The sequence below is a fragment of the Phaenicophaeus curvirostris genome, chromosome 1, assembly GCF_032191515.1.
Source record: "Phaenicophaeus curvirostris isolate KB17595 chromosome 1, BPBGC_Pcur_1.0, whole genome shotgun sequence".
NCBI lineage: Eukaryota > Metazoa > Chordata > Aves > Cuculiformes > Cuculidae > Phaenicophaeus > Phaenicophaeus curvirostris.
This window is the reverse complement of record NC_091392.1, coordinates 7,004,689-7,017,038: the sequence shown is the minus strand read 5'-3', so window position 1 is coordinate 7,017,038 and position 12,350 is coordinate 7,004,689.

The following is a 12,350-nucleotide window of genomic DNA, read 5'->3' as shown; positions in this document are numbered from 1 at the left end:
ATCGGGTCATCGAGTCCAACCATTCCCATCAAACACTAAACTGTGCCCCTCAGCACCTCGTCCACCCGTCCTTTAAACACCTCCAGGGAAGGTGACTCAACCACCTCCCTGGGCAGCCTCTGCCAGTGCCCAATGACCCTTTCTGTGAAAAAATTTTTCCTAATGTCCAGCCTGAACCTCCCCTGGCGGAGCTTGAGGCCATTCCCTCTTGTCCTGTCCCCTGTCACTTGGGAGAAGAGGCCAGCACCCGTGGAACTGTAGAAATATAGAATCATGGAAGTGTAGAATCATGGAATTGTAGAATAGTAGCGTCATAGAATAGTAGAAACATAGAATAATGGAATCAGCATTGTAGAATCATAAAATCCTAGATTAATGGAATCACAGAATCACAGAATCATGGAGTTGTAGAATACAATCCTGGAATCATAGAAACTTAGAATCATGGAATGGCCGAATCATGGAATAACAGAATCATGGAATTGTAGAAATGTAGAATCGTGGAGTCATAGAAACATAGAATCATGGAATTGTAGAAACAGAATAATGTAATCAAAACCATAAAGTAATGGAATCATAGAATCATATAACGGTTTGGGTCGGAAGGGTCCATAAAGCCCATTCAGTTCCCCCCCCCCCCCCCCGCCATAGGCAGGATCACCTTCCACTGGATAAGGTTGCTCAAAGACCTAGTTCAAGACCAGGATCCAACCTGGATCCACCCTGGTCTTGAACACCTCCAGGAATGGGATCAGCCACTACTTCTCTGGGTAACCTGTGCCAGTGCCTCACCACCCTCACAGTAAAAAAATTCTTCCTAATATGTAATCTAAATATACCCTCTTTCAGCTTAAAATCATAACTGCTTGTCCTGTCCCTTCATTCCCTGACAAAGAGCCCCTCCCCAGCTTTCCTGTAGCCCCCTTTAAAAACTGGAAGGCTGCTATAAGGTCTCACCCGAGCCTTCTTTTCTCCAGGTGAAACAACCCCAACTCTCTAGGGCTATCCGCGTATGGGAGGTGCTCCAGCCCGCCGATCATCCTCTTGGGCCCTCCTCTGGACTCGTTGCATCAGGTCCTTGTCCTTCCTGTGCCAAGGACTCCAGAACTGAACGCAGTACTCCAGGAGGGGTCTCATGAGAGAAGAGGGCAAAAATACATCTTTGTCAATGACCTGGATGAGAGGATCGAGTGCACCTTCAGTCACTTGCAGATGACACCAGACTGAGTGTGAGTGTTGATCTGCTTGAGGGCAGGAAGGCTCTGCAGAGGGACCTAGACAGACTGGATCGATGGCCGAGGTCAGTTGTATAGGGTTCAACAAGGACATGTGCCAGGTCCTGTACTTTGATCGCAACAACCCCATGTAGCACTACAGGCTTGGGAAGAGTGACTGGGAAGCTGTCCAGCAGAAAAGGACCTGGGGGTGTTGGTTGACAGCGGCTGAACATGAGCCAGCAGTGTGCCCAGGGGGCCAAGAAGGCCAATGGCCTCCTGGCTTAAATCAGAGATGACATGGCCAGCAAGAGTAGGGATGTGACTGTACCCTTTTATTCAGCACTGGTGGGTCTGCACCTTGATTCCTGTGTTCAGTTTTGGGCCCTTCACTACAAGAAAGACAGAGGTGCTGGAGCATGTCCAGAGAAAGGCTGGTGAAGGGGCTGGAGCACAAGTCTTACAAGGAGCAGCTGGGGCAGCTGGGGTTGTTTAGTCTGGAGAAGAAGAGGGTGAGCGGAGATCTGATCACTCTCTACAGTTGCCTGAAAGGAGGTTGTAGTGAGATGCTATCGGTCTCTTCTCCCAAATAACAAGTGATAAGATAAGAAGAAATGGCCTCAAGTTGTACCAGCGGAGGTTTAGATTGGAATTGGGGAAAATTTCTTCACTGAAAGGGTTATCAAGCATTGGAACAGGATGCCCAGGTGGTGGAGTTACCATCACTGGAGATATTTAAAAGACATGTAGATGTTGTGGTTCGGGATATGGTTTAGTGTTGGACTTGGCAGTGTTAGGTTTATGGCTGGGCTTGATGATCTTAAAGATCTTTTCCATCCTAAATGATTCTATGCTTCTATGGAAATCCTCTAAGAAGAAGCAAAGTCACTAGTGATGTGGGGAGCACACCACCCATTAAGATGTAAAATCATGGGTCTCCATAGCAGAAGAAAGTAAGACTAGAGGATATGGTGGAGCAGGGAGCAGTATCAAAAGACATAAAAGTCAGGATCACACAATAGATGTCAGGCAAGTGAAAGGGAACACTTTATCCACAGGGCAGGACTTCTTAGTGATTGTTGCCATGGGATCAGATCATTTAGGATGGCGTTTGCCATGTCATGGTGCTGTAGTCCATTAATGGCTGTCAAACGTCATGGTTGGATGCAATGTCTGAACTGGGATGTCTACATGGTTCCCAGGAATTAAGTTAGTTCATCCCACACAGTCCTAGTGCCTAGTAACTGTCCTTAGCAGAATGCTGGACTGGAAGTACCCCACAGTGCCTGCTCTTAGGTAACGGGGCCAGCTATGATATTTTGGTGCCTTTGTTTTCGATGGGAAAAATGTCATTTTAGCTAAAATGTCATCTTTCTATGTGGAAAATACCAACCTTCTGTTAAATAAATGCCTGGCCTGAAAATAATCTCTTTTGATTTGAAAATGTTGCTTTGGTATCTCCTAGGAGCTGAGAACTGTCTGCTGTTTAATGAAATCACGCCTTTCTGTGGATGTTCTCTCCAGCTACCCTCAGAGTGCCACAGCCATAAACTCCCCAGCATGAAAGAGAGAAGAGAGGTGCATGGTGGATGGTGAACAGTGGCAGGGAGCAATCCTTTTACAGCTGAGGAACTTCACCATTCAAGCCAAGTGTTCAGGTTACAAATCTCCCTAGAAATAAAACCAGGAAACATTTGGGACTCCCTACATGGTAAAGAACAGGTCTGATAGCAGGTTTATGCATGCTGAGCCCGTCCATGTGCTTTCTGCTTACACTGCTAACAGAATGCATCTCCTTACAGGTACACTGAGTTCTCCGATTGTGGGAGTGAGGTCTCTGAATTACTGTCATCTCCCATCATTGCATCTGTGGCTGATGTGTTAGACATGAATGCATGGGACCTAGAGGGACAATACGGGTTAACTTCTCTGAGAACAAGCAGCAGAAATACTAGCAGCTCACCATGGCTTTTTACTTGAGCTCTGAGCTAAATTCTTGCAAACTGCAAGACCTTGCCATGTGTGCAGCAACGGCAAAAGAGCAAGAAAGATCAACAGTTCTACTTGTCAGAGCAATTTAAAGAAGCATTTGCTGTTCTATTACACTTCTGATGGCTGTTTGTTCCCACAGTGGTCCCAGATCTGGTTTAAGTACACAGAATTAATTTTTGGAAACAGATCTTATTTAGACAGCAAATATCCAAGTTTGGGGGGAGCAATTTAACATTTTGATGTATGCTTCACTGCCAATAAAATCAATGTATCTCACAGTTCTTCGAAGAGATCTAAATGCCAGAACAGTCCTTGCTTGCAGTTATAAGATAGAGAGGGGCTGCCTGGGAATCCAAAGCGGTACATCTGATTCTAATTGGAAAACTTTTTGCTTTTTAAAAGCCAAAGAAAAATTCAAGTCCTTGCAGGTAGGGGAGGGAGAGAAATAACCAAAGAGGCCTTGTGAAAAATAAAAAAATAAGACAGTATAAGTTTTTTACACAAAATGAAAAATTGCTTCTATATACTAGGGCTGTTTAGCCTAGAGAAGAGGAGGCTGAGGGGAGACCTTATCACGGTCTACAACTACCTGAAAGGAAGTGGGTGTTGGTCTCTTCACCCAAGTGATAGGTAATTGGATGAGAAGGGATGGCCAAGGGAGGTTCAGATTGGACATTAGGAAAAAAATTCTTCACCAAACAGGTTATCATGCACTGCAAAAGGCTGCCCAAGGAGGTGGTTGAGCCACCATCCCTGGAGGTATTTAAAAGATGGTAGATGAAGTGCTTAGGTATATGATTTAGTAGTGGACAGGCACAGTTGGGGTTGATAATCTCAAAGGTCTTTTCCAACTTAGTGGTTCTATGATTCTATGAATGTTGAAGTATTTGCACAAAACTCTTTGTTACACATCAGTGTTGTGGGAATACAACGGAGAAGACAATTGTTTGGGCCCACCTATTCAAGTCTTCTTTTTGACAACAGCCCGTCATGATGAATTTGTTTTTTCCGTTCTGTAAGTCACGGGTAACATGCAGGCGTGGAGTGTCTTGGCTCTGTGAAGGAAGGAAACTTCTGTTCTGACTCTCCCTGTGAGTGATCTGAGCCGCTGGGCTGAGTTATGAGTAGCTCGTCTATCTATGCTGTGCTGCACAGATGGTAAATATTTGGCGGCAAGAGGTATAAAAGTGTCTAGCTTTCCCCAAGCCACTCCGTAGCATTTGTATCAGCTCTGGGTCTGAGGGCTCAGTTTCAGTAAAATTACTTAAGAAATTCCCTTGTGGCAGCTGAACCATGGAAACAGTGTTTGTGTACACCCTTACTCCCTACCAAATGTGAGATAATGCAGCTTAGCTTAGTCTGAAATGGTGGAAGGTTGTACTGAATTATCTTCACATCGCCCTGGGCTAACAGCTTGGATTCTGTTTTTCCAGGAACTGAACCCTGAGAATCTAACAAAGCTGGGAGAAAGGCTTGAACTTCAGAAAGCTTTGATACAAAGAATGTCTGTGTATATACACATAGGGCTTAAGTTTTATCTGTCTTATATTATGTGGAACTCAAGCTGCCTTTGACTTTCTTAAGTTGGCTCTGCTCTTCCTGTCTTTCTAGTCTCAGCATTGTCTTTTGCTTCTGACTGTTGCTGTGGTAGCTGCTGGAAACTCCTGATCCCATAGGTGCTGCACAGATGTAGCCCAAAGACTGACTTCTGTCTCAGGACCCTGTGAATATGCACAACACCAGATTGACTCCTCTGAGCAGCTCAGGTTCCTAAAGAGACTTTGCTTTATTCTGTCCATAGAGGTATCTGCAGGTCCATGGAAGGAGTACTACCCTTGGTTAATACCTGGGCTTCTTGCCAATGTAAATGCTGGAGTGTTTGCTGTGACTTCAGATTTGCTGATTAAGCTTAATTTCCAATTGACAGGTAATTTGAAAACACCACATAGATGTGTTTTTTGCAGGCCATGAGCAGATTAAGTGGAGGAGAGGGGATGTTATGAAGTGCATCCAAATTCTGTAGTCAGCAGTACTGTGTGATGAATGTCACCATAACCTAGAGAGATGTAAGATAATGAAATGCATTCATTTCTTCCAACAATTAAATGCTACTGTGGCCTGGAGAGGGCTCAGAGCCAGCTAGTAAAAATTTACATTAAACAGTGTCAGGCCTTAGATTATCATCTACAGTAAAACAACTACAAAGAGCATGAAAGTCAGGTGTATGATACCAATGTTTGTCTGCCATTAACAGATATATAGTGTGTTAAATTAGGGATCATCGTGATTTTTGATTATCAGTCCAATATCGAACGTATTGCTATCAGTACTGTTATTGCTTTCAAAGGGGAGAATCATGAAATGTGAAATCCAGGAAGCCAAGAGACGACAGAAATAAAATAGAAAAAAGTGACCCAATATAATGTTTTAAGTCTGATAACCCTGTTGTGGGCAGGATATGTGAAGCAAAAGTAGTGCCAAAGAATGTGTCTAATTGCTTTTGGCCCGTTCTGCACAGTTTAATACAGTGTGTCGTGTACCACTTTCCCTCCCACATACAGCCTAACAGATAACTTCTTTTACAACTGCAATTATATAACATCCCTATGCAATGACACAGAAGAATAAAAATAGTACCTCTAGCACAGATTGTAGATGATATAGTTCAGAGCTTGCTGATATGTAGAGAAATTGTAATGTAACAATTTTCCTTTTCAGCTTTTTCCTTTCTCAAACAAGTTGCAGTTTGATTGTGCCAATTTGCTGGAATTCCTCACCAGCAGCTCTGATTTCTTTCTTGAAACAAACTTATTCTGTCACCAGTCAACAACATTATTTTTTCTAATAAATTTAGTGATTGGAGACAAATTGGTAAAAATGTCCCTATTTATTCTCAGTCTATCAAGAGCCGCAACTACAACCAAGAAAAGCACTCCATGCTGTTTCCTCTAGGTAGATGGCCCTGTGTTAGGATCCCTGATGACAAAGTATTTTTCTGCCTGTCAGTAGGATGCTTCAGACATTTTGCTGAGAAGAAGAGCAAAATGTTAACCGCAAGGCTGGTGGTCTCGTGATTCTGTCTCTGGCAGTTCAGGAGAGATGAACTGACTTGTAACTGTGAAATAACAGCCATTGACAGTACTATAGGATCCGTGTTTGGGCTGTCTTCTTTCTTGACCACTCAACAGATACTGGTGTCCACTTGGGGAGCAGCACTTGCCATGCCAGCAGGTGTTTTTGTCCTTATAACCTCGATGATAAAGGACAAGGAAAAAATAAAATGGATACACGTGTAGGAAAGCTGAAAGCCAAACTGACAACTGTCCTTGTTTTCTCTTTCCAATAGATGGCACCAATTCTCTTTCATCATGGATTGAACAGGTCAGGAGCTCCAGAATTCTGTTGAAAAACACAGGCATCTTTGCCCTTTTCTTTTGCTCTTTCTGAGTGTGGTATTTGGACCAAGAAGACATCAGACTGAGAAAATGTCTGAAGCCCTTGGAATGTGGCGTTGCTGCCAACTGCAGCCATGCTGGGAAAACACAGGCAAATCAACCAGCAAACATGACCTAGGGCTAGGAGACCAGGGAGGGAGGTTTACTTTTGCCTAGGAATGGTCAAAAGTGAAAGTGGGACTATTTTAGAGGATTACTGAGAAGGAATTAGAGAGCCATGGAGAGAGAAAAATAAAACATGGGGATTCCAGGTCAGATGGAGAAGTTTTGGACAGCCAAGGACTAATGACCATGTACCTTGTTGAGGGAAAGCAGTGGTCTGTCAAACACAGCATGCTCCCCTTAGAAGAAATGACTCAATGTTTCCATGTAGGGAAGATCTGCAGTGCTTCTGTAAAGCAGTAAATTAAGAAGAGTAAATTAAGGCAGAACGGGGCTGAGGAAGACTTTATTCTGAAAGTTCTGTGGCAAAAATTTCTCACAGATAGTACTGTTTTCTTTATCCTGAAGTGCATCCATGTTCATAATTAAAAGAGAACAGTGTCTGCAGCTCTGCCCAACCAGATGGGCCATGGGGAGACATGAGCCAGGCTCCCATCAAACATTTTAACATAGAAGAAACATTACTTTCTGGCTACAAAAAGATGGTCAAAACAGAAATATTTTGGTGGAAGCGTAATATTATTTTATAAGGCATAACTCTCAACTAAAGCCCAGCAAATAGATACTTCATAAATTTTACCACTGAAATCCTTTAGAAAATCCCCCTTTAATATTTTTAATCATACATGCCCCTTATTTTGTTTTTACCTCAAATGTCTTGCTGTGATTTTTGGTCGAAGGGCTCTTTGACTCCACAAGCTGCTTTCCTAGTAAGTGTGGGAAATATTACTTCTCCTGGGTTACGTAAGTGCATTCATCACTATTTCCCTTTTCACACAGCCTGAAGGAGGGAGGTACTGCTGTTGTGGTGAACTGAGCTGCACTGGCATTTTTGATAGGATGCAGCATGGGATTGTATCCTCTTCTTGCTCTTGAGATGTCGTGGCTGCTTCTGAGTAGAAATGAAGCTTGCAAGTACATCTCACAAATTGCAGCATTTCTCTGATCACTTAGGGAATCTTCTCACGTTGCAGCCTTGGCTTGTCCCTTTATGGCTGTAGGAATACCCCGGCATACCCAGGAATGTATCTCCTCCGTGGAGGAATGGGGTGCCTTTTATGTAGTGTTTGAACCTGTGTAAGACAGCACTGCCATTGAAAGAAGTCCAGGTGGAGATACATGGACAGCCTGCACAGAGGGAGCCAGACCAGAGATTTTAACCTGGATCAGTTTTTACCTGCATCAGTTTCTCTTTTGCTGGCTCACCACATGCTCACACAAATTTGGCAGAAGACTGAAGAAGTGGCTTTTAGACCTGTTGGAGTGGGTCCAGAGGAGGGTCATGAAAACGATCAGAGGGCTGGAATGCCTCTCCTGTGAAGAAAGACTGAGAGAGTTGGGACTGTTCAGCCTGGAGAAGAGAAAGCTTTGGGGACAACATATTGAGGCCTTTCAATATATGAATAGGGCTTATAAGAAAGGTAGAGAGAGACTTTACCAGGGCCTGTCGTGACAGGACACCTTCCCTGGAGGTGTTTAAGGCACGGGTGGATGAGGTGCTGAGGGATATGGTTTAGTGTTTGATAGGAACGGTTGAACTCGATGATCCGGTGGGTCTCTTCCAACCTGGTTATTCTGTGATTCAGTGACAAGGGGCAACAGTTTTAAACTGAAGGAAGGTAGGTTTAGATTGGACATTGGGAAGAAATTCTTTATGTTGAGGATGGGAGACACTGAAACAGGTTGCCCACAGAAGCTGTAGATGCCCCATCATGGGAAGTGTTCAAGTGCAGGTTGGATGGGGCTTTGAGCAACCAGATCCTATCGCAAGATATTCCTGCCCACAGCAGGAGGCATGGACCAGATGATCTTCAAAGGGCCCTTCCAACTCAAGGCGCTCTTTCTTTCAGCAGCTGTGCTCATTTATGCCACCATAAACTCTGCATGAAACTACGGAGTGTTTGAGGACCTTGAATGCCAAGGCAGAGACAACTCGTGGGATCAAGAAAGGCTGTTATGATCACAGGGATTTAGAGTGAGAGGCCTTCCATTGCACTGTCCCTGGGAGAGTGGTGAACACTCGGAAGAATTTGGTTTGCAAGAAAAAGAGCAGAAAGAGAGTTTTTCCAAGCGTATTCAAGGCAGTAAACGCAGACTTGAAATTCTGGCAGAAAACAATCTGTTTCTCAGGCAGGTGAGGGCGCTCAGCGCTTCTTGAGTGAAGCTGGGGTTTTACAGGGTTGAGCCTTAAGACACAGCAGTAAAATGTACTGGTGCATGAATCAAATAAGTGCTGTTAGTGAGGAAAGCCTGGGCAGGGGCTTAGACTCTAACACTGCCAACAGCTGAAAAATAAAAGGCTCAGAACTAGTTAAATAGCTGCTTAAGTGCTTCAGTACGAGCACAAATTTAATGCCTTAACTTTAAGAATGCCTCGAAAGAACTCTTTGATCACAGATTTCCTCTTCTGAAGCAGCAGTGTTTTATTTATTTCTTATGATTTCAAATATCTCCACAAAAGTAGAAGTGGAAAAAGATGTTAGTCTAATATACCTGGACATTTATGTTTTGATTGTCTTCTTGCAGTTTTCTCTCATCCTGATTTTATCCTTGTCTTTGGGATCTGCTTCTCGGCATGACACCATTTCCCAGGATCATCATCAATATATGTCCTGAATTTCCCAAGAAAAGGACCTCTGTTGTGTTGGGTTCTGTGTTGTAGGTATATCTGTTCAGTTCTGGAAAGAGATACACTGACCTCATTTCATCCAGACCATGTTACATTATTGGTTTTAGGAATTTTTTACTACAAACCAGTTTTCTCTGAGTTTCTCTCTCATTTTTCTTCCACTGATTTCTGTAACTTATGCAGGCTTCTTGAAATCCTTCTGTAATTTTTGTCTATTCACCAATCTTTATTAGCAAATCCTTAATTCCTTAGTGCTTCTAAAGCTCTTCAGAACATGAAACAATGCTTCTCATTTGTTAAGCATTTTTATTACCACGAACGGTATGAATGAAAACCAATGTATTTTGCTGAAATACACTTCATACATACACTTATTTTATTTAAGTCAAGTGATTGCTGTTACTCAAGTCTTGCTTAGTTGGATACCTTATGTCCTTGAGAAGAAAGATCACTCTAGTTATCATAGCAATGTTTTCTATACTTGTCTCAACTCTGAAGGGACATGTTGGCTTAGAAAGTTAAGGATTTTGATATAAGTCAGTTGTCATGTTTTTCATTCACAGATACTTTGGTTTGGGTTTTCAAGCACTGTTAATTAAACTAAAGAGCTCGTTACTTCCAAAGGCAGTTGACATTGGGCATCTATCTCATCTTTCTTAGGTATGTGTGTGCATGGTGAATTCCTCCCATCGGGAAATAAATTGTCTGAATTTAAGGTTAATTTATGTCAATGTGAATGTAATAGTTCTTTATAACTTGAGCTGTGCAGAGCCTCAAGACATGGGCAAACTCATTCACTTCGTTCAGCTGCCCCAACACCTGAGACCCTCTGTTGTTGTGTTGTGGAACAATGTCTTCCTCTCCTTGGTCTGCATGAGGGGTCTGACCACAGATCCAGGTTGTAGCTGGCATGGGGCCTTTAGGTGGGATTTCCCTTTCACGCTTGAACATGAGACTTGGCTCCTGGGCTACCCAACCCCATGGTTTCCCCGCTGAGGGCTGAAGTGCAGCGGAGAAATGGCAAAGCTCTCCTTTCCTGTCCCGGTGCTCTCGTGCTGAGAAAACATAATTTCTCAGTACTCATAATCTGTAATTCCCAACCCATTTCAGCATTTCCAATGAGATAAAAAAAATGGCTTTGGCAACACATAAGTTCCTTGTAGCACAGCCAGGCAGTGCAGTAACCATCTGCTTTCTCCACAGAAGGATGTACCTGGGCTTTAAAGGGAGAGACATCAGTGCATGCAGAAATCAGGTCAAGATTCCTGACGAGATACAGACTGATAGCCAGATGTCAAAACCTTTGTTGAATCCACTTTCCGCCTGCCTACTCTGCTGGGGGTTATTCAGACTGGATTTCTCAAGGAATAGCCTGTGGATATCCCCAGTAGCAAGTGATTCCTCTCAGATATCTATCTTCTACTTAATATATTGTCTATCTTTGGCCTTCAAGTGCCTTAGGCAGCTGTGTCACTGTCAAATCCAGAGACTGTTTGAAGGGCATCCACTTCTGCAGTTCAATGTCTCACAAGTACAAGCCATGAGGACCACGGGATGCTAGAATACAAGACAGAGGCATTTCTTCTCCTCTGCCAGCCTTTCTGACTCCCTCCACATTTTTGATATTTGTTTTTCAGCCAGGACCGGATTCAGGTGGGGTTAATGGCTGGAGGCTCTGTAACCAGACGTCCTCAGCTGCTCCACAGGAGCCAGACTGCACTTCCCGAACCAGGCAGTGTTAATGGCAAACCAGGGAGGGGATGGATGCTGCAGACAGCCACCACTGTAAATCTTTGCTGCTTTCAAAAGCAAGAGTCAGCCAAGGAACAAAGCAGATGAGGGAGCAGACTTTATAATTAGGTTTACAAGCTGATCAGTTATTATCATAGCTGCAATAAACTAGTTACAGAGATGAGAACAAGCTGATGTTACAGAAAGCCAGCTATAAAAAATGTGTTTTTAGACATGCAGAGTTCTGCGAGGAGAGAGAAACAACTTATTAAAAGATCTTGTTAGCCCAAAGGTTGTAGCCTCAGAGCTGGTTCTTGCTTTTTCCTCCTACTTCACTTGTTCCCCTGCTTTCTTGTCTAAAGAAATACTGTTTTCTTTGAGTCACTTATTGAGAATATGGTGTACAGGTGGTAAACACATGTGGTCACTTCTGTTTGCTAAGCTCCCCCACAGTGAACAGAGTTGCACAGGATGTGATGGAGACCCGAATGGGACCTCAGCCAACTTCTTTGCAGTCATTCCTATGGTGTTCACTGTTTCACTTGCAGCCATCTCTTTAATATCTTTCCTTTCTCCCTGGCTGCTTGATTTTACTGGCTGGCCACTGGGTTAGAAGGTACAAAAGAGAAGGGGTACCTGGCCTCAGCTGTGTGCACTGGAGAAAAAGAAAAGTTAGGCTCATATTTGTTGCTAATGCAATCATAGCTTCTGTCTGTTAAATGGGCATTATATATGCAAGAGACACTGGAAAGGGAAGGAAATGTAATGATTTTGAGGAATCTGTTCTCACTGAAGTGTTTGGATACTCATTTAAGATATTATTAGATTGACATATTATTTTTACCTCATGCATTTATTAGCATTGCAATGTCAGAGTAGGGCTCAAAAGTCAGAGTTCCTGTCCAGGTCTCATTGCTTTGATTTAGCCCCAGGAAATGAACCTGTGACAAAAAAATCTGAATCAAGCCCAGGGTCAAGTATCACAAAGACCTGGCACCATTCCCAACAGGGTTTCATTTTCAGCGGTTGCTTCTACTTGCAGTTTTCTCTGTAGTGCCCCACTGTAGTATCTGAGCTCCCCCTGACAGCATGGTAAACCCCTATTGATCTATACATACATGGCCAATTCTGACTTCTGCAAAGATTATTGCTTGACCTGATAACTTT